General features: G+C 37.3%; 1 long non-coding RNA gene across 1 annotated transcript; it reads left to right on the top strand.

Moving 5' to 3' along the window:
- The first annotated feature begins 116 nt into the window (after window positions 1-116).
- On the top strand, window positions 117-25,704 carry LOC124982296 (uncharacterized). The gene is made up of 6 exons (XR_007108243.1): window positions 117-210; window positions 11,878-11,926; window positions 14,396-14,507; window positions 20,323-20,409; window positions 22,352-23,109; window positions 24,074-25,704. It is a non-coding gene; the product is annotated as an uncharacterized LOC124982296 (long non-coding RNA).

A 25,704-nucleotide genomic window follows, 5' to 3' on the forward strand; every position in this document is an offset into this window, starting at 1 on the left:
TGTTTATGAAGCATTTTTATTGCTGGTTTATAGTGACAGTGGATGAAATGTTTTTGGATACCTATGTTATGCCTCAGGATCTTATCTTTGTGATTTTCATAACCAGTCATATTCACAGGTACTGGCCATGACACTGGAGTTCGTAGTGTTTAGGAGACCAAAGAACAGTCACCACCCTCAGCCCAAGTTCACCTGGCCAAGGTGCACTAGGTAAATAAAATGAAATTCTTGTTTGGTAACTATAAAACCAATGAATAATGTTGTCCAAAAAAGAAAAATCTTTCATTTTTGCTATACATATGAAAATTTTCATAATAGAATGTGGGAGGGGAAACAATGACCAAAATGATCACATTCATTTGGTTCAAACTAATAGTATTCTCTAATTCAAAATTTTATGTATTTATTTTTTTGGTTTTTTTTAATTTATTTATTTTGATTCATTGTACACAAATGGGGTAAAACTCTTGTTTCTCTGGTTGTACACAAAGTAGAGTCACACCAATTGTGTAATCATACATACACATAGGGTAACAATGTTTGTCTCATTCTGTTATTTTTCCTTCCCACCTACCCCTCCCCACCCCTCTTTTTCCATTATACAATCCATCTTTCCTTCATCTCGCCTCCCTCCCATCCCTCGTTATGTATCATCATCTGCTTATCAGAGAGATCATTCAGCCTTTGGTTTTTGGGGATTGGCTTATCTCACTTAGCATGATATTATCCAACTGCATCCATTTACCTAAAAATGCCATGATTTTATTATTCTTTATGGCTGAGTAATATTCCATTGTGTATATATACCACAATTTCTGTATTCATTCATCTATTGACGGGCATCTAGGTTGGTTCCACAATCAAGCTATTGTGAATTGAGCAGCTATGAACATTGATGTGGCTGCATCACTGTAGTATACTGATTTTAAATCCTTTGGGTATAGGCCAAGGAATGGGATACCTGAGTCAAATGGTGGTTCCATTCCAAGTTTTCTAAGGAATCTCCACACTGTTCTCCAGAGTGGTTGCACCAATTTGCAACTCCACCAGCAATGTATGAGTGTACCTTTTTCCCCACATCCTCGCCAACACCTACTGTTGCTTATATTCGTGATAATAGCCACACTAATTGGAGTGAGATGGAATCTTAGGGTAGTTTTGATTTGCATTTCTCTTATTACAAGAGATGTTGAACATTTCTTCATATATCTGATGATTGCTTGTAGATCTTCTGTGAAGTATCTGCTCATTTCCTTAGCCCATTTATTGATTGGGTTATTTGTATTCTTGGTGAAACGATTTTTAAGTTCTTTATAGATTCTGGAAATTAGCGCTGTATCTGAAGTATGTGTGGCAAAGATATTCTCCCACTCTGAAGGCTCTCTCTTCACGTTGCTGATAGTTTCCTTTGCTGAGAAAAAGCTTTTTAGTTTGAATCTATCCCATTTATTGATTCCTACTTTTATTTCTTATGCTTTGGGAATCATGTTAAGGAAGTCTGGTCCTAAGCCGACATGATGAAGATTTGGACCTACTTTTTCTTCTATAAGGTGCAAGGTCTCTGGTCTGATTCTGAGGTTCTTTATCCATTTTGAGTTGAGTTTTGTGCAGGGTGAGAGATAGGGGTTTAGTTTCATTTTGCTTCATATGGATTTCCAGGTTTCCCAGCACCATTTGTTGAAAAGGCTATTTTTTGGGCTGGGGATAAATCTCAGTTGGTAGAGTGCCAGCCTCACAAGCACAAGGCCCTGGGTTCAATCCCCAGCACCACAAAAAAAAATAAAAGAAAGAAAGAAAGAAAAGGCTATCTTTTCTCCTTTGTATGTTTTTGGCACCTTTGTCTAGTATGAGAAAACTGTATTTATATGGATTTGCCTCTGTGTCCTCTATTCTGTACCATTGATCTACCTGTCTATTTTGGTACCAATACCTTGCTGTTTTTGTTACTATTGCTCTGTAGTATAGTTAAAGGTCTGGTATTGTGATACTTCCTGCTTCACTCTTCCTGCTAATGATTGCTTTAGCTATTCTGGGTCTCTTATTCTTCCAAACGAATTTCATGATTGTTTGCTCTATTTCTATGAGGTATATCACTGGGATTCTAATTGGAATTGCATTGAATCTGTATAGCACTTTTGGTAGTATGGCCATTTTGACAATATTAATTCTGCCTGTCCAAGAACATGGGATATCTTTCCATCTTCTAAGGTTTTCTTTAATTTCTTTCTTTAGTGTTCTGTAGTTCTCATTGTAGAGGTCTTTCACCTCTTTTGTGAGATTGATTCCCAAGTATTTTTTTTAGGCTATTGTGAATGGGGTAATTTTCCTAATTTCTCTTTCAGAGGATTCATCACTTATGAATAAAAAAATGCATTAGATTTATGAGCATTGATTTTATATCCTGCTACTTTGCTGAATTCACTTATGAGTTCTACAAGTTTTCTGGTGTGATTTTTTGGCTCCTCTAAATATAGAATCATATCATCAGCAAATAAGGATATTTGAGTTCCTCTTCTCCTATTCATATCCCTTTAATTTCTTTGGTCTGTCTAATTGCTCTGGCTAGAGTTTCAAGGACAATGTTGAACAGAAGTAGTGAAAGAGGGCATCCCTGCCTTGTTCCAGTTTTGAGGAGGAATGCTTTCAGTTTTTCTCTGTTTAGAATGATACTGGCCATGGGCTTAGCATAGATAGCCTTTACAATGTTGAGGAATGTTTCTACTATCCCTACTTTTTCTAGTGTTTTGAGCATGAAGGGTGCTGTATTTTATCAAATGCTTTTTTTTTTTTTTTTTGCATCTATTGAAATAATCATGTGATTCTTAACTTTAAGTCTTTTGATGTGGTGAATTACATTTATTGATTTCTGAATGCTGAACCAACCTTGCATCCCTGGGATGAAACCCACTTGATCGTAGTGTGCTATCTTTTTAATATGTTTTTGTATGCAATTTGCTAAGATTTTTAAAATAATTTTTGCATCTATGTTTATTAAGGATATTGGTCTGAAATTTTCTTTCCTCGATGTGTCTTTGTCTGGTTTTGGTATCAGGTTGATATTAGCTTAATAGAATGAGTTTGGAAGGGTCCTCTCCTCTTCTATTTCATGGAATACTTTGAGGAGTATTGGAATGAGCTCTTGTAGAACTCAGCTGAAAATCTAATTGTATTTTGTATTTCAATAGTGTCTGTCATTATTTTTCCTTCTTCATCACGAATTTTATTAATTTGAGTTTTCCCTCTCCTTCTCTTCATTAGTGTGGCTAAGGGTTTGTCAATTTTGTTTATTTTTTCAAAGAACTGCTGGGGTCCAGCCCTAGCAGCAGTCAGGGGTCCGAGGTGGATGAGAGGCGTTGGCACTGTGGAGAAACAGCACACAGAGACACCAAGTGTTCTGAGGCTGAGTCTGCATCTTTATTGTACACAGAGTCTTTTTATGTTTTTTCTTTGGTATTGATTACATCATTTCATGATTAATACAAGGAAATGTTAAGTAAAAAATCTTTAAGAGTACAATTAATGATCTTATTCAAGAAACATGTTTTTACTGTATGATAGCTTAAATAAAAAGAAAAACAGTTCCCAGCAAGGTAAAGGGCACCATGTTCCGTTTAGTTTTAATTTCCCTGAAAGAATAAGTCATTAAGTTTCTGTGGAAGTTACCCCTTCCAAGAACTCTAATGTTAGTTATTAACAATGGAATTTTTTTTTATTACTAACAGAGACTAGAGGAATCAGCTTATAGTTAATATTTATTCTATTTCATTACTCAATGACAGACTAAAACTCTAACTAGACATAGGAAGTATACAACTTGTACTTATGATTAACATATTTATTTATTGTGGTAAAAATATCCTTAAACTTAATCATAAACACTAAGAAAGCAATGAAGACCATACACCACATCAAAGCTCAGAGGAGGGCTGGGGTTATAGCTCAGTTGGTAGAGTGCTTGCCTTGCAAGCATAAGGCCCTCAGTTCAAATCCCCAGCACCGCAAAAAGAAAAAAAAAAAAAGCTCAGAGGAATACACTCTCATATAACTTTTAGAGAATTTGTATACTAAAAGAAATCACAGGCTCCTTACAAATTTGAGCAAATCATAATTGCTTATTTATGCTTTCATCTAAGTATTAATATTAAACTTTATTGTATGTTATTTTGTGTCCCAGTACCATGAAATTTCCCCAGTATTCTCTATAATCTGAATCTAAGGATATATTGATTATTAGTATTAAAAGTAACTGCACATGGAGACATGCCACATCTATGGCCCCCAAGAGGGAGGATGATCTTTCAACAGAACCGTGTCAAGTGTCGAATCCTCTACTCCAACCGTGTCAAGTGTTGGAGTGGTAGGAAATAGATGTGGCAAAGAACCAACTTTTTATTCTGTCAGTTTTTTCAATTGTTTCTTTTGTTGCAATTTTATTGATTTCAGCTCTGATTTTAATTATTTCTTGTCTTCTACTACTTTTGGTGTTGATCTGTTCTTCTTTTTCTAGGGCTTTGAGCTGTAATGTTAGGTTGTTTATTTGTCGACTTTTTCTTCTTTTCTGGAATGTGCTCCATGCAATGAATTTTCCTCTTAGTACTGCTTTCACAGTGTTCCAGAGATTTTGATATGTTGTATCTTTGTTCTTGTTTACCTCTAAGAATTTTTTTATTTCCCCCCTGATGTCTTCTGTTATCTATGCATCATTCAATAGTGTGTTATTTAATCTCCAGGTATTGGAGTAGTTTCTGTTGTTCATTTTGTCATTGATTTCTAATTTCATTCCATTATGATCTGATAGAATAGAAGGTAATATTTCTATTTTCTTGTATTTACGAAGGGTAGCTTTGTGGCATAAAGCATATGGTCCATTTTAGAGAATGAGCCATGTGCTGCTGAGAAGAAAATGTATTTGTTCATTGATGGATGGAATATTCTATATATGTCTGTTAAGTCTAAATTACCAATTATGTTATTGAGATCTATGGTTTCTTTTTTTTTATTGTATACAAATGGGATATATGTTGTTTCTCTATTTGTACATGGAGTCAAGGCATACCATTTATGTAATCATAAATTTACATAGGGCAATGATGTTTGATTCATTATTTTTTCCCTTCCCCCCCACCCCTCCCACCCCTCCCACCCCTCCCACCCCTCTTTTCCCTCTATACAGTCCTTCATTCTTACCACACTCCTTATCCCTAACCCTAAACCTGACCCTAACCCTAATGCTAACCCCTCCCATCCCCCATTATATGTCCTCATCCCCTTATCAGCGAGATCATTCGTCCTTTAGTTTTTTGAGATTGGCTTATCTCACTTAGCATGATATTCTCCTATTTCATCCATTTGCCTGCAAATGCCATAATTTTATCATTCTTCATTGCGGAGTAATATTCCATTGTATATATATGCCACAGTTTCTTTATCCATTCATCAACTGAAGGGCATCTAGGTTGGTTCCACAATCTGGCTATGGTGAATTGAGCAGCAGTGAACATTGATGTGGCTGTATCTCTGTAGTATGCTGATTTTAAGTCCTTTGGGTATAGGCCAAGGTTGGGATAGCTGGGTCAAATAGTGGTTCCATTCCAAGCTTTCTGAGGAATCTCCATACTGCTTTCCAGAGTGACTGCACTAATTTGCATCCCCACCAGCAATGTATGAGTGTTCCTTTTTCACCACATCCTCGCCAACACCTATTGTTGCTTGTGTTCTTGATAATCGCCATTCTAATTGGGGTGAGATGAAATCTTAGGGTAGTTTTGATTTGCATTTCCCTTATTACTAGGGATGTTGAACATTTTTTCATATATCTGTTGATTACTTGTACATCTTCTTCTGTGAAGTGTCTGTTCATTTCCTTAGCCCATTTGTTGATTGGATTATTTGTATTCTTCGTGTAGAGTTTTTTGAGTTCTTTATAGATTCTGGAGATTAGCGCTCTATCTGAGGTATGGTTGGCAAAAATATTCTCCCACTCTGTAGGCTCTCTCTTCACATTTCTGATAGTTTCCTTTGCTGAGAGAAAGCTTTTTAGTTTGAATCTATCCCAGTTGTTGATTCTTGCTTTTATTTCTTGTGCTATGGGAGTCCTGTTAAGGAAGTCTGATCCTAAGCCAACAAGTTGAAGATTTGTACCTACTTTTTCTTCTATAAGATGCAGGGTCTCTGGTCTGATTCCGAGGTCCTTGATCCATTTTGAGTTGAGTTTTGTGTAGGGTGAGAGATAGGGGTTTAATTTCATTCTATTGCATATGGTTTTCCAGTTTTCCCAGCACCATTTGTTGAAGAGGCTATCTTTTCTCCATTGCATATTGTTGGAACCTTTGTCTAGTATGAGAAAATTGTATTTATTTGGGTTTGTGTCCATGTCCTCTATTCTGTACCATTGATCTACCTGTCTATTTTGGTACCAATACCATGCTGTTTTTATTACTATTGCTTTGTAGTAGAGTTGAAGATCTGGTATTGTGATACCCCCTGCTTCGCTCTTGCTACTGAGGATTGCTTTAGCTATTCTGGGTTTTTTTCTTCCAGATGAATTTCATAATTGCTTGCTCTATTTCTGTAAGGTACATCATTGGGATTTTAATTGGAATTGCATTGAATCTGTATAGCACTTTAGGTAGTATGGCCATTTTGACAATATTCTTTCTGCCTATCCAGGAACATGGGATATCTTTCCATCTTCTAAGGTTTTCTTTAATTTCTTTCTTTAGTGTTCTGTAGTTCTCATTGTAGAGGATTCACCTCTTTTGTGAGATTGATTCCCAAGTATTTATTTTTTTCGATGCTATTGTGAATGGGGTAGTTTTCCTAAATTCTCTTTCTGAAGATTCATCACTTATGTATAAAAATGCATTGGATTTATGAGCATTGATCTTGTAACCTGCTACTTTACTGAATTCACTTATGAGTTCTAAAAGTTTTCTGGTGGAATTTCCAGGTTCCTCTAAATATATAATCATGTCATCAGCGAACAGGGATAGTTTGAGTTCTTCTTTTCCAATTCGTATCCCTTTAATTTCTTTGGTTTGTCTAATTGCTCTGGCTATTGTCTCAAGGACGATGTTGAATAGAAGTGGTGGAAGAGGGCATCCCTGCCTTGTTCCAGTTTTTGGGGGGAATGCTTTCAGTTTTTCACCATTTAGAATGATATTAGCCATGGGCTTAGCGTAGATGGCCTTTATAATGTTAAGGAATGTTCCCACTACCCCAATTTTTTCTAGTGTTTTGAGCATGAAGGGATGCTGTATTTTATTGAATGCTTTTTCTGCATCTATTGAAATAATCATGTGATTCTTAACTTTAAGTCTGTTGATATGGTGAATGACATTTATTGATTTCCGAATGTTGAACCAACCTTGCATCCCTGGGATAAAACCCACTTGATCGTGGTGCAATATCTTTTTAATATATATTTGTATGCAATTTGCTAAAATTTTGTTGAGAATTTTTGCGTCGATGTTCATTAAGGATATTGGTCTGAAATTTTCTTTCCTCGATGTGTCTCTGTCTGGTTTAGGTATCAGGGTGATATTGGCTTCATAGAATGAGTTTGGGAGGGTTCCCTCCTCTTCTAGTTCATGGAGTAGTTTGAGGAGTATTGGAATGAGCTCTTCTTTAAAGGTTTTGTAGAACTGGCTGAGAACCCATCTGGTCCCAGACTTTTCTTTGTTGGTAGGCTTTTGATGACCTCTTCTATTTCATTGCTTGAAATTGATTTATTTAAGTTGTGTATGTCCTCCTCGTTCAGTTTAGGTAATTCATATGTCTCTAGAAATTTGTTGATGTCTTTGAGGTTTTCTGTTTTGTTGGAGTATAGATTTTTAAAATAGCTTCTAATTATGTTTTGTATTTCACTCGTGTCTGTTGTGATGTTTCCTTGTTCATTCCGAATTTTAGTAATTTGAGTTTTCTCCCTCTTTCTTTTTGTTAGTGTGGCTAAGGGTTTATCAATTTTGTTTATTTTTTCGAAGAACCAACTATTTATTTTGTTAATTTTTCCAATTGTTTCTTTTATTTCAATTTCGTTGATTTTGGCTCTGATTTTAACTATTTCCTGTCTTCTACTACTTTTGGTATTGGTCTGCTCTTCTTTTTCTAGGGTTTTGAGCTGTAGTGTTAAGTCGTTTATTTGTTGATTTCTACTTCTTTTGTTGAATGCGCCCCATGAAATAAATCTTCCTCTAAGTACTGCTTTCATAGTGTCCCAGAGATTTTGATATGATGTGTCTTTGTTCTCGTTTACTTCTAAGAATTTTTTTATTTCCCTCCTGATGTCTTCTGTTATCCATTCATCATATAATAGTGTATTATTTAATCTCCAGGTATGAGATCTATGATTTCTTTGTTCAAATTTTTGTTTGGAAGATCTGTCCAGTGGTGAGAGAGGTGTGTTAAAGTCACCTAGTATTATTGTGTTGTGGTCTATTTGATTCCTGGAATTGAGAAGGATTTGTTTGACGTACGTGGATGATCCACTGTTTGGGGCATAAATATTTATGATTGTTATGTATTAAATGTCCTTCTTTATCCCTTCTAACTAATTTTGACTTGAAGTCTGCTTTATCTGATATGAGGATAGACACCCCCACTTTTTTTCTGAGTCCATGCGTATGGTATGTTTTTTCCCATCCTTTCACCTTTAGTCTGTGGGTATCTTTTTCTATGAGATGAGTCTCTTGCAGGCAGCATATTGTTGGGTCTTTCTTTTTAATCCAATCTGCCAGTCTATGTCTTTTGAGTGATGAGTTCAGGCCATTAACATTCAGGGTTATTATTGAGATATGATTTGTATTCCCAGTCATTTTGGCTAATTTTTGGTTTTTAACTTGACTTGATTTCTTCTTTATTTGACTATTCCTTTACGGTATTTCCTCCCTATACTGACTTATGTTGTTGTTTTTCTTCTCTTCCTCATGGAATATTTTGCTGAGAATGTTCTGTAATGCTGGCTTTCTTTTTTGTAAATTCTTTTATCTTTTGTTTATCATGGAAGGATTTTATTTCATTGTCAAATCTGAGGGCAAGTTTTGCTTGGGTATAAGATTCTTGGTTGACATCCATTTGGTTTTAGAGCTTGAAATATGTTGTTCCAGGCCCTTCTAACTTTTAGGGTCTGGTTTGAGAAATCTGCTGATTTTCAGTATTGGTTTCCCCCAGAATGTAATCTGAATTTTTTCTCTCACAGTCTTTAAAATTCTGTCTTTATTTTGTATGTTAGGTATTTTCATTGTAATGTGCCTTGGTGTAGATCTGTTGTAATTTTGTACATTTGGTGTCCTATAAGCCTTTTGTATTTGATTTTCCATTTCATTAAGATTTGGGAAATTTTCTGATACTATTTCCTTGAATAGGTTGTTCATTCCTTTGGTTTGTTTCTCTGTGCTTCCTCAAAACCAATAATTCTTAAATTTGGTCTTTTCATGATATTCCATAATTCTTGTAGATTCTGTTCATGATTTCTTACCATCTTGTCTGGTCAAGTTTGTTTTCAAGATTAAATATTTTGTCTTCAATGTCTGAGGTTCTGTCTTCCAAGTGATCTAGCCAATTGGTTATGCTTTCTATTGAGTTTTTAATTTGGTTTATTGTTTCCTTCATTTCAGGGATTTTTTTTTTTCAGAATCTCTCTTTATTGAAATGATCCTTTGCTTCCTGCATTTACTCTTTTAACTGTTGATTGGTGCAATCATTCAATGCCTACATTTGCTGTCTTATCTCATTGTTTGCTTCTGTGATCATTTTAATTATGTACATTCTGAACTCCTTTTCTGACATTTCTTCTGCCATGCTGTCATTGGATTTTATTGATATAGAATCTAGGTTTGTTTGGGACACTTTCTTCCCTTGATTTCTCATTTTGTTCATGTATCTTCCCCTCTAGGAGTGCAAATCTGAGGTATTGCAGTTTCCCCCTATAGACTTATAGTGTCCTTGCAGGTTTCCAATACCTCACCTTGAAGTGAGAGATCAATATTAGCAGCACACCATACAAACAATATGCATCCTTACCTCAAATAGTCCCTTTTAAGATATTAATAATATTTTATTAATAAATAGAGATTATGAGTTCAATTATTATTGACAGCTTAGCCAATAGTTTTGCAATAAGGACCACAATTTCTAATGGTGGACATAGAAGATGGAGAGGGGTGTAGGATACAATGTTAATGAGATAAGAAGTACATCTAAAGAGGTACTATGTCATAGGAGTAGTGAAAGCAGAATTAAAAGAAATTGGTTGTTAGCATGTGAAAAGGGAAAAAGAGTCTCCAAGGAGATAGATAGATAAGAGGAAAATAGGATGAGAAAAATATGAATAAAAGAAAAGTAGGAATAATAGTAGGTATAATAGGAATAATTATAATATTACTACTAATAAAAAAATCTACAATAAAATTATACAGTACTGTTCAAACCTCCTATTCTTCATTAGCCTGATGCCTGGGAGGAACTTGATAAGGCGGTAACCCAAGAAGGGTGCTGCCCCTCTAGGGGAGGGGCCTCCAGGTGGGATATAGTCCCTGCTAGTGGGAAAGAGCACCTCCTCGTGTTGATAGATGATCAACCACAACACAGGGGCCATGGGCTGGGTCCGGGCTGGGCTGGACCGGGTTCTCTGGGCCAGGCCTCCCTGGCATGGAAGTCTCACCTGGCGGTGCTGGGCTGGGCCTGGGCCTGGTATCTGTCTCTGGGCCTTGCCTCCCCAGCGTGGGAATCTCACCCACTGGTTCTGGGCTGGGCCTGGTTCAATTATATTTCAAAGGAATGACTTCCAGAGAAAGATTCCCGAAATCTTTCTGACCAGAGGCTAAAGAAGATTTACATCTCAAAGGATAAGAGGAAAAGAATTTACAATAGCAAATTTTCTCAAGTAAATTCTCTTAAAAAAGAGATTCAGAGGCCTGTAGTCAGGAGGAAACCTGTCTACGATGACGTCAGCTTTAAGGGTACACGCAGGCCATTCGGATCATCACATACATGTATGAATGTGGTTCAGAGTGAACCTGATGTTAACGACCCTCAAAGTTTCTACCTAAAGATGCGATGTATTTTATTTAAGTCTGTAAAGTCTAAATATATGGGTTACCTTCTGCATTGTGAGAAGCCATAAGACTCTTAGCAAAGCAACACAATGAATATTGTTTTAATTTACTTGAATTTAAGCAGACTGTTTAGCCAGAAGCAGAAATGCCTTTCTAAGCATTAAGCTCAGGTTTAGGAAAATCTGAGAAGTAAATAATGTCTTTCTTCAGTTTTTCTTTTTCCATGTGTCTTGGTATTTCTGGTATTTGGAGAGCAACCAAGAGTATTTGGAGGTACTGTAGGTTGTAAAACAAGCCAGATTTTTAGGGTTAGAAAACAGAATTTACTGTTGTTATTTGCTCACTGATAAAGTCAAGAAAATAATTCATTAATAATGCAGATATTGGTTCATGAAATAAAAGTATGCAGATTTAAATGTTTTACCAATAACTTCAACTTTCTGACTACAGTATACAGGTGTGTGTACAAAAAGAAGGGCATTGTAGTGCCCTCTGCTGGAAACTATTGGTATATATGTTCTGTAGAAAAGAAAAGAAAGATCTTTGGAATATCCATAAAAGAAATTTCATTCTGGGGATAACTCCTCCACTTCTCTACATACAAATACTTTCAAATGGACCGACAAACATCAACCACAAACCCTTGAGAAGCATGTCAGTGTTCATCTCCTCCTCTATCCCCCACCCACCTCCTCATATAAGCAGCCAGAGGATATGCTGAATGAAAATGTGAAAACAATGGGCCAGATTGTTTACATCATTTACATCGGGGTTCTGAAAGTTTATTGACCTTGCAAATAACCTGGAGCTCTTTTTACTGCAGATCTATATTCATGGAGTTTGGAACTCTACGCTTCAAAAAAATCATCCAGGTGAGGCCTATACTGCTGGTAAGAACTTGCAAAAACTCCCAATCTTGAAGTACAGACAGAAACACTTGCAGCTAGATTGGTAAAAGGGGCCAATTCCCATAGACCCTAGAAGAATCACCTCCCAGTGCAGGAGGAGAAAGGGGGATCAGTAGAAATTTGCTCTGGGTAAGGAAACGGGGTACAGCACACTATGAAGACATGTTTTTAGGCTTCACCTCCCTCCCAACACCCCACATCCTGGGGCTTATGATTAGGCCAAAGAAGGGTCTCAGACCAACAACCTGGTACAGATTGAAGAATCTTTACTCAGATTTCCTCAAAGATGAAGAGTTATTCTGCCTAAAACTTGACTTTTTCTGAGCCTGGTACTGGGGATAGGGAACAGAGCAACTGCATGGTTTCAAAGATGACTAAAATATGGGAAGAAACTTCCCTGACTTGGAGTTTCTTAGGAAAATACGTTAGGTCAGGAGGAGTGGCAAACTGTTTGGGGTCTTCCCTCCTGCCTCTGGTGTAGCCGAGAGATAAAGGGAAATTCACTTCAAGAATAGATGGAGAGCATTAAAGGTTTACTGAATGTTCAGTAGATGGTGTCTCCAGGATCAGGTTACAGGAGAAGACAGGAGTTTTAGCAACCAGGACCATGTGTCTATTTAGCTCCTTGACTCCATATCATGCAGACAGAAATCAAGTTGTTGACTCAAGTTGTTGAATGTCCAAACCAGGTTTTAAGTCCTGTGATAAATATTAGTGCTTCCTATACAAAACTAAAACTAAAACTCCTTACAGATTAAAAAATAAATGAGAATATGATTTTCTATCCCACTTTACAAATTTCTTAACATTTTTGAATGACTAAAATGTGCCTCGTGTTCTGTTCATGTATGTATTATTTTACAGCAACTGCTTAAGATAGTGTAGCCAATATACAGTGAGCTTACCAGAGATGGGCCTACTACAGACCAGAAGCTCTCTTAACCCTATTACAAATATTCTCAGTCTCCACAGAGCACTATTACCTCAGCTTGTTCTGACTAACAGCAGATTAAAGGACTTTAATATCTTTCCCAAACTAACAGAAAAAGTAAATGAGAAAACTTGGTCTTGGTCCCATATAATCTGATTCTAGAGTCTATGAAGATTCATGGTCAGAGGATTCTTATGATACCACTAAAAGGTGCAACCCAAGCCATTGTGTAGGGCTCTTTCTAAAACTCTGCTCACTCCTTTGCCCTAGAATGGCTTAGTCCGTTCAAGTCAAAAGTATGTAAGCAGTTGACCTTAAAAAAAGTATGATTCCATGGACTAAAATGCAAAAGTTAGTAAGTAGTATTTTTGCTGATTAAATTATAAAACTAGAGAAATACAAACATAATATTAGAAGTAATAAGAATTGATGCTGTTCCAGGGGATGTAACAACAGCAACATGATGGAATAAGAAGCCCAGGACTCTCCCTGCCCCACCCAAAAATATAGCAGTTCGGCAATAATTCATGGACATATTCCCTTTTAGAGAAGTTAGAAGCCAATCAAAAAGTTCCTGCATCTCAAAAAAATGCATAACCAGGCTCATCAAAGCAGGAATGGAAATTCAGAACACCTTCTAACCAGAACCCTGCCCAGGGCTCAGGGCTGCATGATCAGGAAGATACTCCATACCCACAGCTTCATCCAGGAGAGAGAAGGTGCTCACTTGTACATCCAGGACCCAAACACTTTTGAATTTCCTAGAGCACTGCCTTCTGCCTTGCCATGCTTGGAGCTCAGAAAGTTCCAGCACAGTCTACTTATATTGCAGAGAACAGAGGCAGTAGCTTGAACTGGTAAATGCCATTGATCCTTCCCCTTGCTCAGCACAGAGCAAGTCCATGAAAAGATCCCAGCTGTCAATTTACCCCCAGGGGAGAGTTAATCCAAGTGTCTAGTACTCCTGCTTCTCGGGGGCTACGTGAAGAACAAGTGTGGGTATCACCAGTCCTGGGGTTCTCATGGGTCCAGCACATATTAACCCCGAGACAGAGAAGGAGCAACATCTCGGGCTGTTAGACACCACAGCTCCTCCCCCACTACAGTTCAGTAAAGAATGAACTGACAAAAATCACAGCTGTGTCCTTCCTTATAGTTGGGGAAAGAACTGGTAGAGACCCAGAATCTCTGGCTGGGCTGACTAATGGTGCCTTCCCTGATGAAGGCAGTCTGTGAGGAGCAGAACAGGTGCTGCTTTGTCAAATGCAAGACCTCAACACAGAGAATCAAGGAAAATTAAGAACCAGGCAAAGATGTTCCAGACAAAGGAAAAAAGTGGAAAGTCCCCCATACCCTCATGTGCTAAACCCTTGGTCCCAGCTGGTGGTACTATTGAGAGGCATGAAGAGGTGGGGCTAGCTGGAAGAGATGGGTCACTGGGGGAGTGTCCTTGAAGGGTATATTGTCCTCCTGCCCCCCCTTCTCTCTCTCTCTCTTTCTAGATGTCATGAGGTGAGCAACTTCCTCCAGCACATACTCCTGCACCTTCTTATTCTCTCTCACCTCAGACCCAAACAATGGAGCCATCTGACCATGGACTGAACCTCTGTGTCTGTGAGTTAAGTTAAATCTTTCCTTCTCTAAGTTGATTTTCTCAGGTATTTTGTCATAGTAACAAAAAAACTACCACACAAGTTAGAAAACTGACTAATATGCAAGTATTAACATTTTTATAAATTTGGTTAAACTTTGGCTAGATTAAAACAGAAGAGAGAAAACTCAAAATCTTAGGTGAAAAAGATATTTCAATTGATAACACAGAAATAAAAGCAATCACTAGAGACTATTATGAAAATTATATGCCAATGAAATGTATAACTTTGAAAAATGGATAAATTCCAAGAAACATTGTTTTGAATGAAATTCTTTGAGTTTCATTATCAATCTAGCTGATAGCAACTGTCCCCAGAAGCTACCAGAGGTCCATAGAGAAGAGTATTGGTAGTGTGTTCACCTATATGAACCTCCTCAGAGCAGCCTCACTGTCAGGAGTCAGGCTGCTGGTGGGGCTTCCATGACACTGCCACACCACAGGACTTTTCATGTTTGTTTTAGTCCTTACAGATGGGGTATACAGCACATAAAGAGGACATGCATGCAGCTATGTGTGTGCACACATACGTGTAGAGGACAGTCCTTTATTGGAGTACCTTTATTGGATCCAGGGGCTTATCTAAACATGTTTCCCACTCTAACTGATGAGTTTGTAACAGACAGTCACTAGTTCCAGGATATCATGCTGTGATCCAGAGGTTTTTAAGTTTGCTGGCAAATGACAGAATGGTCTGTTTTAAAGGAGTAGCAGAGAAGAGGCGGGGAGCCCAGCCTGGTAGGTAGAAGACATTCACCAGTTTGTTTGTTTGTTTGTTTATCTATGGTCACTAGATGGAGCCATTTGGATTGGCATAGCATGGAACTGTGTGGAGAGTGAGTGAACCCAGCTTCAGGTCTGAGAAGGTTAAACATTTTTTTAAAATGGATGTTGAAGCTGGGTGAGGTGATGCACGCCTGTAAGTTCCCATTACTCAGGAGGCTGAGGCAGAAAGACTGCAAACCTGGGGTTAACCTGGGAAACTTAGCAAGACCCTTTCTCAAAATAAAAGATTAAAAAAGGGGCTGGGGATATAGCTCAGTTGGTAGAGTGCTTGCCTTGTAAGCACAAGGCCCTGGGTTCAATCCCCAGCACCGCAAAAAAAAAGATTAAAAAAGGACTTGGGATGTAGCTCAGTGGTAGAGCACTTGCCTAGCTTGTGGAAGCCCCTGGGATTATTCCTCAGTAATCCCCCCAAGGCCCCCCAAAAAGAATCTTGAGGCAGCATAGAATTATAAAACTCACTACAAGCATAAACCCTATAAGAATAAATTTTGAAGACATAGAAAATTAGAACAGACCTACAATTAGTATAGACATTTGAATCAGTAATCAAAAACTTTCCAACAAGGAAAACTCCAGAAACAGCTTCAGTAGTGAATTCTACCAAACATTTAATAAACTAATGCCAATATTTCTCCTACCTTTCCAAAAAGTTGAAGAGGAAGGAGTACTGCCAAACAATTTATGTAGTCATTACCTTATTAACAAAGCCAGACAAAGACACCATAAGGAAAGAAAAATATAGGCCAATATCTTTGATGAATGCAGATGCAAAAATAGTCAATGAATACTAGCAAACCAAATTCAAAAGCACATCAAGGATCATACACCATGACCAAGTGGAATTTAACCTTGGAATGGAAGAATAGTTCAACATATGAAAATCGGTTGATGCCATACGCCATCCTAACAGAATAAAGGACAAAAATCACAGGATTTTCTCCATAAATGCAGGAAAGTATTTGACAAAGTTCATCACCTTTTCATGATAAAACTCTCAATAAACTAGCAATAGAAGGAAATTATTTCAACATAAGAAAACCATATATGGAAGCCCCACAGTTAACATCATATTCAATGGTGAATAAAAGGTTTTCCTCTATATTTAAGAAAAAACTAAGGATGTCCACTCTTGCTGATTTTATTAAATAGGATACTGGAAATCATAGTAATCCAGTGCAAAAAAAACAAAAAACTCAATAAAAGTCTTCCTCATCAGAAAGAATTGAAATTGTCCCAGTTTACACATGACATGATTTTTTTTTTACTTTTTTTAATTTTATTTTTACAGACTGTATTTTGATTCATTGTACACAAATGGGGTACAAATTTTCATTTCTATGGTTGTACACAATGTATATTCACACCATTTATGTAATCATACATGTACATAGAGTAATAATGTCTGTCTCATTCCACCATCTTTCATACTTCTGCCCACTCCCCAATCTCATTTCCCTCCATTCTTTTCTCACCCTCCACCCCCAATTATGTATCATCATCCACTTATCAGGGAAAACATTCGACCTTTGGTTTTTTGAGATCAACTTATTTCACTTAGCATGATATTCTCCAACTCCATCCATTTATCAGCAAATGCCATAATTTTATTCTTCTTTATGACTGAGTAATATTCCATTGTGTATTGTTACTGGCTCTTTGCGGTACCAAATCCGCGGATATTTGCCACCGCCTGCAGCAACAATTTGCGCGGGTCTCTATGGGTGGTGGACTGGAAACTGAGCCACTTCTATTTCTGAGCTACTTCCTTACTTGCTTGCTTGTCTATAGAGGATAGAGGAAATAAGGTTTACTTGCTTTAAGAGGAAAGAGAGAGAGAGGCTTTGCTTATCGGAGAGAAAGAGAGACTTTGCTTGAGAGAGACTACACTTTCAGAGATCCATGTCTTCTTAGTTTTGCTGCTTCTGCTTAAAGGTGCGTCCTGCATCCTGTGAACTAAGGGTTCATTTATCATGAGGTGCTTTAGTGATGTGTCCCGCGCACTGCGATCTGTGATCTGCAACCTAAAGATGTGTTCCCAGTTCTCCACTCTGCAACCTGCCCTCCGCAGCTGCCCCTACTCGCTGCTTCTGCTTGCCGCTTCTTCTTCCTTTTTGCTAATGGCTTCTCCGCTTCTTTCTGCTAGCTGCTGCTCTTAACGTCTAGCCCCCGCCCACCGCCCGCTTATATTCCCTCCAGGAGGCAGGGGGCGGGGCCACGCCAGTTGGGATCAGGCAAGGAGCCAGCTGTCCAATCATGAGCAGGCGCAAGCAGGAGCACTCAGGAACACCTGTGCACGTGTACCTCCCATGTGATCAAAACAGCTTCTGGCTGGCTGCCAGGCACCATCTTGGCAAGTCCGCACGGCATAGCCCCCAACAGTGTATGTATGCCAGTTTCTTGATCCATTCATCTGTTGAATGGCATCTAGGTTGGTTCCACAATCTAGCTATTGTGAATTGAACAACTGTGAATATTGACGTCTGCGTTACTGTAGTATGCTAATTTTAAGTCCTTTGGGTATAAACTGAGGAGTGGGATAGCTGGGTCAAATGGTGGGTCCCTTCCAAGCTTTCTGAGGAATCTACACACTGCTTTCCAGAGTGGCTGCACCAATTTGCAACTCCACCAGCAATGTATGAGTGTGCCTCTTTCCCCACATCCATGCCAACACTTATTGCTTATGTTCTTGATAATAGCCATTCTAATTGGAGTTATATGAAATCTTCAAGTGGTTTTGATTTGCATTTCTCTAATTACTAGAGGTGATGAGCACTTTTTCATATATTTGTTGATCATCTGTATATCATATGTGAGTGTCTGCCCAGTTCCTTAGCCCATTTATTGATTGGGTTCCTTGAACTTTTGGTGTAAAGTTTTTTAAGTTCTTTATAAATTTTGGAGATGTGACATGATTTTGTGCATAGAAAACTCTAAAGATTCAATTTAAAAACTTTCAGAACTAATAAATGAATTTGGTGAAACTGCTTCAATATCTCCATAGAAATATATTTTGTGTTCCTATATTAACAAGGAACCATTTGAAAAAAAATTAGGAAAATGATCCCATTTACAATACCACCAAAAGAATAAAAATGCCTAGGAATTAAGTAGGTGAAGGACTCGTACACTTAAAACTGAAAAGTATTGATGGAAGAAATGTAAACAGACCCAACAAGTGAAAATATATCAACTGTTCATTAATTGGAAGAATTATCTTTGCTAGATGTTCATACTACTGGAAGTGATCTATAGATTTAATACAAGTTCTGTCAAAACCCCAATGGAATTTTCTATAAAAATAGAAAAACAAATCTAAAATTTATCTGGAACCTCAAAATATCTCCAAAAGTCAAATGAATCCTGAGAAAGAAGAACAAAGTTGGAGATATCACACTTTTCAAAATATATTGCACAGCTACAGTAATCAACAGAGTAAAATGAAAATAAATGGAATAGGAGAAAATATTCACCAACCATATATCTGACAAGGGGTTGACCTTCAAATACACAAGGAACTCCTATGACATGATGGTAAAATATAAAAAGAAGAAAAGAAAACTAATGATCCAATTAAAATATGCTAAGAACTTGAGTAGACAGTTCACCAAAGAATACATATAAATATCCTATAGATATATGAAAAAAAATGTTGAACATCACTAATCGCCAGGGAAATGTAAATCTAAACCACAACGAGATGTCACTTCCTACCTGTAAGTATGGTTTTTATCTTTTAAAAATTTAAAAGACAATAAGTGTTGGAGAGGATGTGTAGAAATTGGGACCACTGAACACAGTGGGCATGAATGTAAGATGGTACAGCCACTATGGAAAACAATATGGAGATTATTCAAAAAATTAAACCCAGGACTACCATTTGATCCAGCACTCCTCCTTCTGGATATTTATCTAAAAGAATTGAAATCCAGATCTTGAAGAGATATCACCATTCCTATATTCACTACAGCACTATTCACAACAACCAAGAGGGAACTAACCTAAATGTTCATCAACAGTCAATGGATAAAGAAAATGTTGTATACACATGCAATGGAATAGTAGTAAGTCTTTAAAAGGAAGGAAACTACCCTCTGGAACAATATGGGTGAATGTGGAGGATGTTATGTTGAGTGAAATAGGCCAGTCACAGAAAGACAAATGTTGTATGCTTCTACTTATGATGTATCAAAAATATTTCAATTTGTGAAATCAAAGAATAGAACTGTGGTCACCAGTAAGTTTGCAAGGGGAAAGTAGGGAATTACTTCTTTTTTTTTTTTTTGTGTGTGTGTGTGTGTGTGTGTGGTCCTGGGGATTGAACCCAGGGTCTTGTGCATGCAAGGCAAGCACTCTACCAACTGAGCTACATCCCCAGTCCCAAGGAGTAGGGAATTACTAATAAATAAGAATAAAATTAGTCAAACAAAAGTTCAGCGAGCTCTAGAGACGTGCTGTACAACACTGTATCTATCATCAACAATAATATATTGTTCTCAAAAATGTGTTCAAAGAGTAATCTTATGTGTAATCTTATGTGTAATTAATTGCAGTAATTGTTACTGCAATTAAATAAAAAGAATTGGTATTGTTAATACGTATTTAGTATCTGATTAAATTAATGCAACTTTTTGGGAAGTAGTTGGCAAGATGGTAGGAACCTTAAAAATTTTCAGATTTTTTTGACCCCCAAAAAATAGCCATTTATTGTTTGTTTCAAAGATAGCACATAGATCGTTCTACTTAATGGTTAAAAAATGTTATCTATTGAATATACATTCAGGAATAGTATTATCTTGTTCTGCATTCTGTAATTCTTGGAGTAGAAGTTTTGATACTCTTCAAAAACATGTCCTTGTTTTCCTCTTTGCAGGGACATGATAGGGTTATACTTCTTTGCCTCTCTGAGTTCAGGCATGGCCATCAGATGGGCTCTTCTCCACTAAATTTTATTATTAAGAGTGTAATTTGCCACTTTCTCTTCCCCTACCACAGCAAAAGGCGTTCCTGGTGCCTGTGTCTCTGGATCTACAGTAAAGGTAGACACGAAACAGAACCTCCAGCAAACCTCAAGGTCATGCTGTGAGTTTCCTTACATGTGGCAAGAAATTGATTTTTCTTTTCCAGTGCTGGAGAATCATACCCAGGGCTTCCTACACACTGGGCAGGCACTCTGCCCCTGAGCTACACCCCAGCCCTAAGAGATGGATTCCTTTAACACCTTAGGCCTGCCAACTTCTTTGTCCGTTGACTCTAGCCCTAGCTAGCAGCCTGACTGAGGTCTTATGAGAATCCTTGGGTCACAGAGCCCAGAAAAGCTACAGATAGAGTTCTGGCCTACAAAGAGTGTCACATAATAAGTGTTTGTTGTATTAAACCACTAAATTTTGGAGCAACAATAATAAAACCATTACATTCATCAAAACTGAATCAACAGTGCTGGAGTTGTGGCTCAATAGTAGAGGGCTTGCCTGCATGTGCGAGGTCCTGGGTTCAATACTCAACATCACATGTAAATAAATAAAATAAAAGATCCATTGACAACTAAAAAAATTCAAAAAACTGAATCAACAATAGAAGGAAATGAGTGTGTTTAGGACAGGATTAAATATAGACGGTAAGGAGCTAGTCTGTTAAAGCTTCAAAATTATAATGAGAATATCACTATTACTTCAAGATCTTCTCTCATAGACAACATATTAATTCTTAAAGAATTCACTAAGTAATCTGGAGAGGTGAAACAATTTCATCACAAAAGTCTTTTCTGAAAAGCAGTTGAAATCAAAGATTTTGCATGTGTGTTTAAAGTCAAATAATGGATTTTCCTGCTCATTAGTTGTTTGAAAATTGTATCATGTGAATTTATAATCTTTCCTTTTATATTTCACACTAATTCTACTGACACTGTTCCTAATGTTCGCATATACAGTCCGCTTCTTAAAATTCTTTGATGGTTTCGTATTCCTCCTGGTATAGAATTGAAAATGTATGGCTCATCCACATTTTTATACCTATTCTTCCTCAAACTATCTTTGAAGAACTTTCTGGCCTGGATAAATGTTGTGATATAAAATGAGGAATTTCCAGAAATAACTTATGGGGGGACCTATGCATGGACACTACCTCACATGACTTTCCCACCGTGTCCATATAAGGTGAAAAACCAAAAACAAATGAAGAAGATCATTTCCTATAAATACTTCCTCATACCCAAATTATGGACGCTTAGATTCTGATCAAAGAACTCCTACAAAAGATGAAATTAAAATTATAACACGTGATAGATGAAAAATGAGCTGGCAGTGCTAAGCAGACAAAGACAAAAAGACTAAAGAAAGAAAAACTTTGTTAGAAAAAGTATAATATGAAATTGATTCTGCCAAACAGTAAAAACAATTAAAAAGGTAATAGTTGGAGAGGAAGAAATAAGGAGACCTAGATGAATAAAATGTTTTTTCTGAAGACTAGACAAGAATAGAACAGAATTTAAATGCTAAATGTTACAGAAATAATATGACAACTAAATTTGACCAGTGTAGAGGGTGTGGGAAGGGGACGCTGGTGCAGTTCCTTATTTTCTGTATAAGATAAAAATCTCTGCTGCACGCAGGGGAAACACCAGGTGTGCCTCAGACTTCATCACGTCAGAGAAATGGCTGGAAAGAGGGAGTGTTGTCTGTAATGAGTGAGCCAAGTTCTTATGCCCATCCAGTTCTCAGACCAATGTGAAATCAGCACTTCCTGTAGAGAACTTATCAAACACTGTGCAACAAAATCTAGTGAACCAACGGACAGTAGGAAATATCCCAGGAAAGAAAGCATCCATGGAACAACTGAATCTACCCATTCTCCCCCAGGCCTAAGGGCTGACTTGATATTGAGGATGAAATGGACTAGCACACAACTAATAGTACATTGGTAATGAGGAAGAACAGAACTAAGGCTGAACCACGATTGAAATGACCATTACCTAAAAAAAGAACACTAAAGGAAGGGTAAATGTGGCTAAATTTTTCTCTGACAGGTGGAAATTCACTTGATGGACATGTTTGACAGACCAAGAAACAGAAGATTAAGTACAATAATTTAAGGTATAAAAGTTACTACTAAAAGACCTTGAGAAGATCACAAAACTTTCCAAATTTCCAGAAGTATTTGGAACCTACACACAATGCACATATTTAGAACAGAGATGATACATCAAAGGTAACTAAAACACACACACACAAGCACATACATGCACCCAGACACACACACACAAACTATAGTGATAAAATTAATGAGGAAGCTGAAATATCAACAACAGTAAATGGAATAAAATCACATATTAATTGAAATTGATGCTAATATCAAACAGACACTATTGATTGTAAAACTCATTAAGCAAATCACTAAAAATATTGAAAATAAAATTATGGCCAAGTACATACTTGGGATTTGAAGAAAAATAAAGTACAGATAAATTAGTGGTTTAAAATAGTATGGCTCCCCCATACGACATGTATTAACACACTTGCCAATGTTTCCTATGTGTCAGGGTGAACACGAACAAATAACATGTATAGATCCAAATAAAGATATTTCCCTTTACTTTTTCTCAGAAGTAATATCTAATATGAGATTTTTACATATTATTTGTGGACTTGCTTTGTATGCATTTACCATAAATATTTACTGATAAACAACATAGAGAATTGTTTTATGTAATTTTCTGCCTTGCATGATGTTGAAAACCCAAGCCACTTGGTGCCTTGGTCTGGGACTTCTAGGGAGACCTTTGTGGTAAGTATTTCCTGTCCTGCATAAAGGCAAGTGACCTAATTTTGTTCACAGTTGCAAACTTATGAACCTTGAACAGCAAAAAAAATTAGGGAATGTTTTTTTCTGTCATCATAATTTTGAAATGTTCTGAATATTGGCATAATTTGTTACAGAACAAGTGTAAGAAGGATCATCTATTTGAAAGAATTTGTAAGAGTTTGAAGTCTTGTGGTAATATGTTCAACTGGTGTTTAGAAACTATGAACTCTTTTGGGTGGGGTACAAGGAATTGAATGCAGGGGCACTGTCAGGGACGGGCTCTGAGGGCCCCAGAGCCGCACCGTGGCCTGATCTCTAAGATGGCGCCTGGCAGCTTGCCAAACATAGCTGCACTCATATACAAGTTTTAGGAAGTAACTCTGGTTGGCTGTTGTATGTGAGGCAATCCTGGTATCTGCCTGGAGACTGTTCCTTGATAGGCTGACTTTCCTGGTAGTCTACTCTCTGATAGGCTGATGTTCTCAATATAAGTCTGAGACTTGTGGAATAAAGCCCTTTTGGTTCCTGTGATCAAGAAAAGCGTACGCGTTGTGATTGTCCCCGTGGGCGGTAGGCGATCATAGGGCACTCCCCCACTGAACCACATCCCCAGCCCTATCTTTTATTTTAGTTAGAGACAGGGTCTCACTGGGTTACTTAGCGCCTCGCTTTTGCTGAAGCTGTCTTTGAACTCTCAATCCTCCTGCCTCAGTTTCCCAAGCCGGTGGCCACCACAGCCAGCCAGAAACCATGAACTTTTGCTATACAAATCTGCTTATATTAATAGTTATAAATTCAGTTATAATACTCAATCATGTATGTACAGGAAATCAGCTTTTTCAGACAAATATAATCATTAGACTGGTTTAAGTGTGTAAAATTTATTTGAATATTTTATGAGCCAAATTGTGTTACATTCCCCCATATTTCTATGTTGGTGCTTCAGAATGTGACTGTATTGAAGATGGAGTCTTCAAAGAACCTGTCTCCTAATGGTCTCATTAAATTAAAATGAAGCTAAATTAGAATGAGGCTGTTAGGATGAGCTATAACATAATACGACTGGCATCCTGACACAAAAGGAGGAGATCAGGACCAGAGACATACAAAGGGAAGATCACATGAGACACACAGAGAAGATGGACACTTACAAGCCAAGGAAAAAGGTATCTGAAGAAACCAACTTTGCCAGCACTCTGATTTGAGACTTCTAGCCTCCAGAACTCTGAGAATTTCTGTTGTTTGAGCCAGCCCATCTGTGGTACTTTCATGTAAGTCCTAGCAAGCTGAAACCAGAAATGTTTTATATCCACTCCCCATATATAATATGTGTTTATCTTATGCTTCATATTTTCACTTCTTCCTTTCTCCTTCACATATTCCCTCACATATTCTTCCTCCTTCAACTTGATTTGTGCAATTATTTTTTGGCATTATAAAGACAGATGTGAGTCAAGGGAAAATTTTCATGTAACAACAAAAATGAATATAAATTGAAATTGCCATATTGCAAATATATTATGTTTTATGTGCAAAATATATCGGGATTCAGAGAAGGAATTATTTGTTTATAATCCCATATTTGAATGAGCTAGTTATGGGGTACATAGACTCGTTGGTCAATGTCAAATGAGGCAGGCCATGAGCAAGATGAGATTTCAACACACTCCTTAATCATTAAAGTCTCACTCTCCTGTCTCCATTGTTCCATTGCATTCCTTCAATGATTCATTTTTCAATTACGTGGATAGGAAAAGAGAAGATATTCCACCAAAAACACTGTTCTTACATCTTCAGTATTTTCAGAGAATGTGCCTGTCTTACCTTGTTTGTCATTACTAAACACTAGATCTCCCTCAGTTACAAAAATTTTATTTTGTAAGTATTTTATTGTGTCAAAAATATACAACCTAAAATTTACCATCCTACCACTTTTCAGTCTACAGTAGTATTAAGTATATTGACACTGCTAAAAACACATCTCCAGAACTCTTCCACATTGCAAAACTGAAGCTATGCACCTTTAACCATACCTCTTCACCGCACCCAAACCCTGGGAACCACTGTGCTACCTTCTGTCTCTATGAATTCAATTTCTCTAGGTATTTCATATAAGTAGGATCATACAGTGTTTGACTTTTTTGTAACTGGCCCATTTCACTTATCATGATGTTCTCAACATTCACCCATATTGGAGTATATGTCAGAATTTCCTTTCTTTTTAAGGTCAAATAATATTCCATTGTATGTAGATGCTAAATTTTATCCATTCATCTGCTGATGAACACTTGGGTTGCTCCACCTTTTGTTTCTTGTGAATAGTGCTGCAATGAGCAAGGATATCAAACTCCCTTTCTGAAACTGTCTTAGTCTCTTTTTGCAGATAACAAAATATTCCAAGATGAGTAATTTCTAAAGAAAAGAAATTAATTTGTTACAGTTCTGCAAACTTATGAGTCCAAGATCAAGGTGGTGGGATCTGGTGTCTTTTGAGAGCCTTCTTGCTGCATCCTCACTTGATGGAAAAGGTGAAAGGCATGAGGGATAAATAATGTGACATCATGTGGCAAAAGACAG

The sequence above is a fragment of the Sciurus carolinensis genome, chromosome 4 (assembly GCF_902686445.1).
Source record: "Sciurus carolinensis chromosome 4, mSciCar1.2, whole genome shotgun sequence".
NCBI lineage: Eukaryota > Metazoa > Chordata > Mammalia > Rodentia > Sciuridae > Sciurus > Sciurus carolinensis.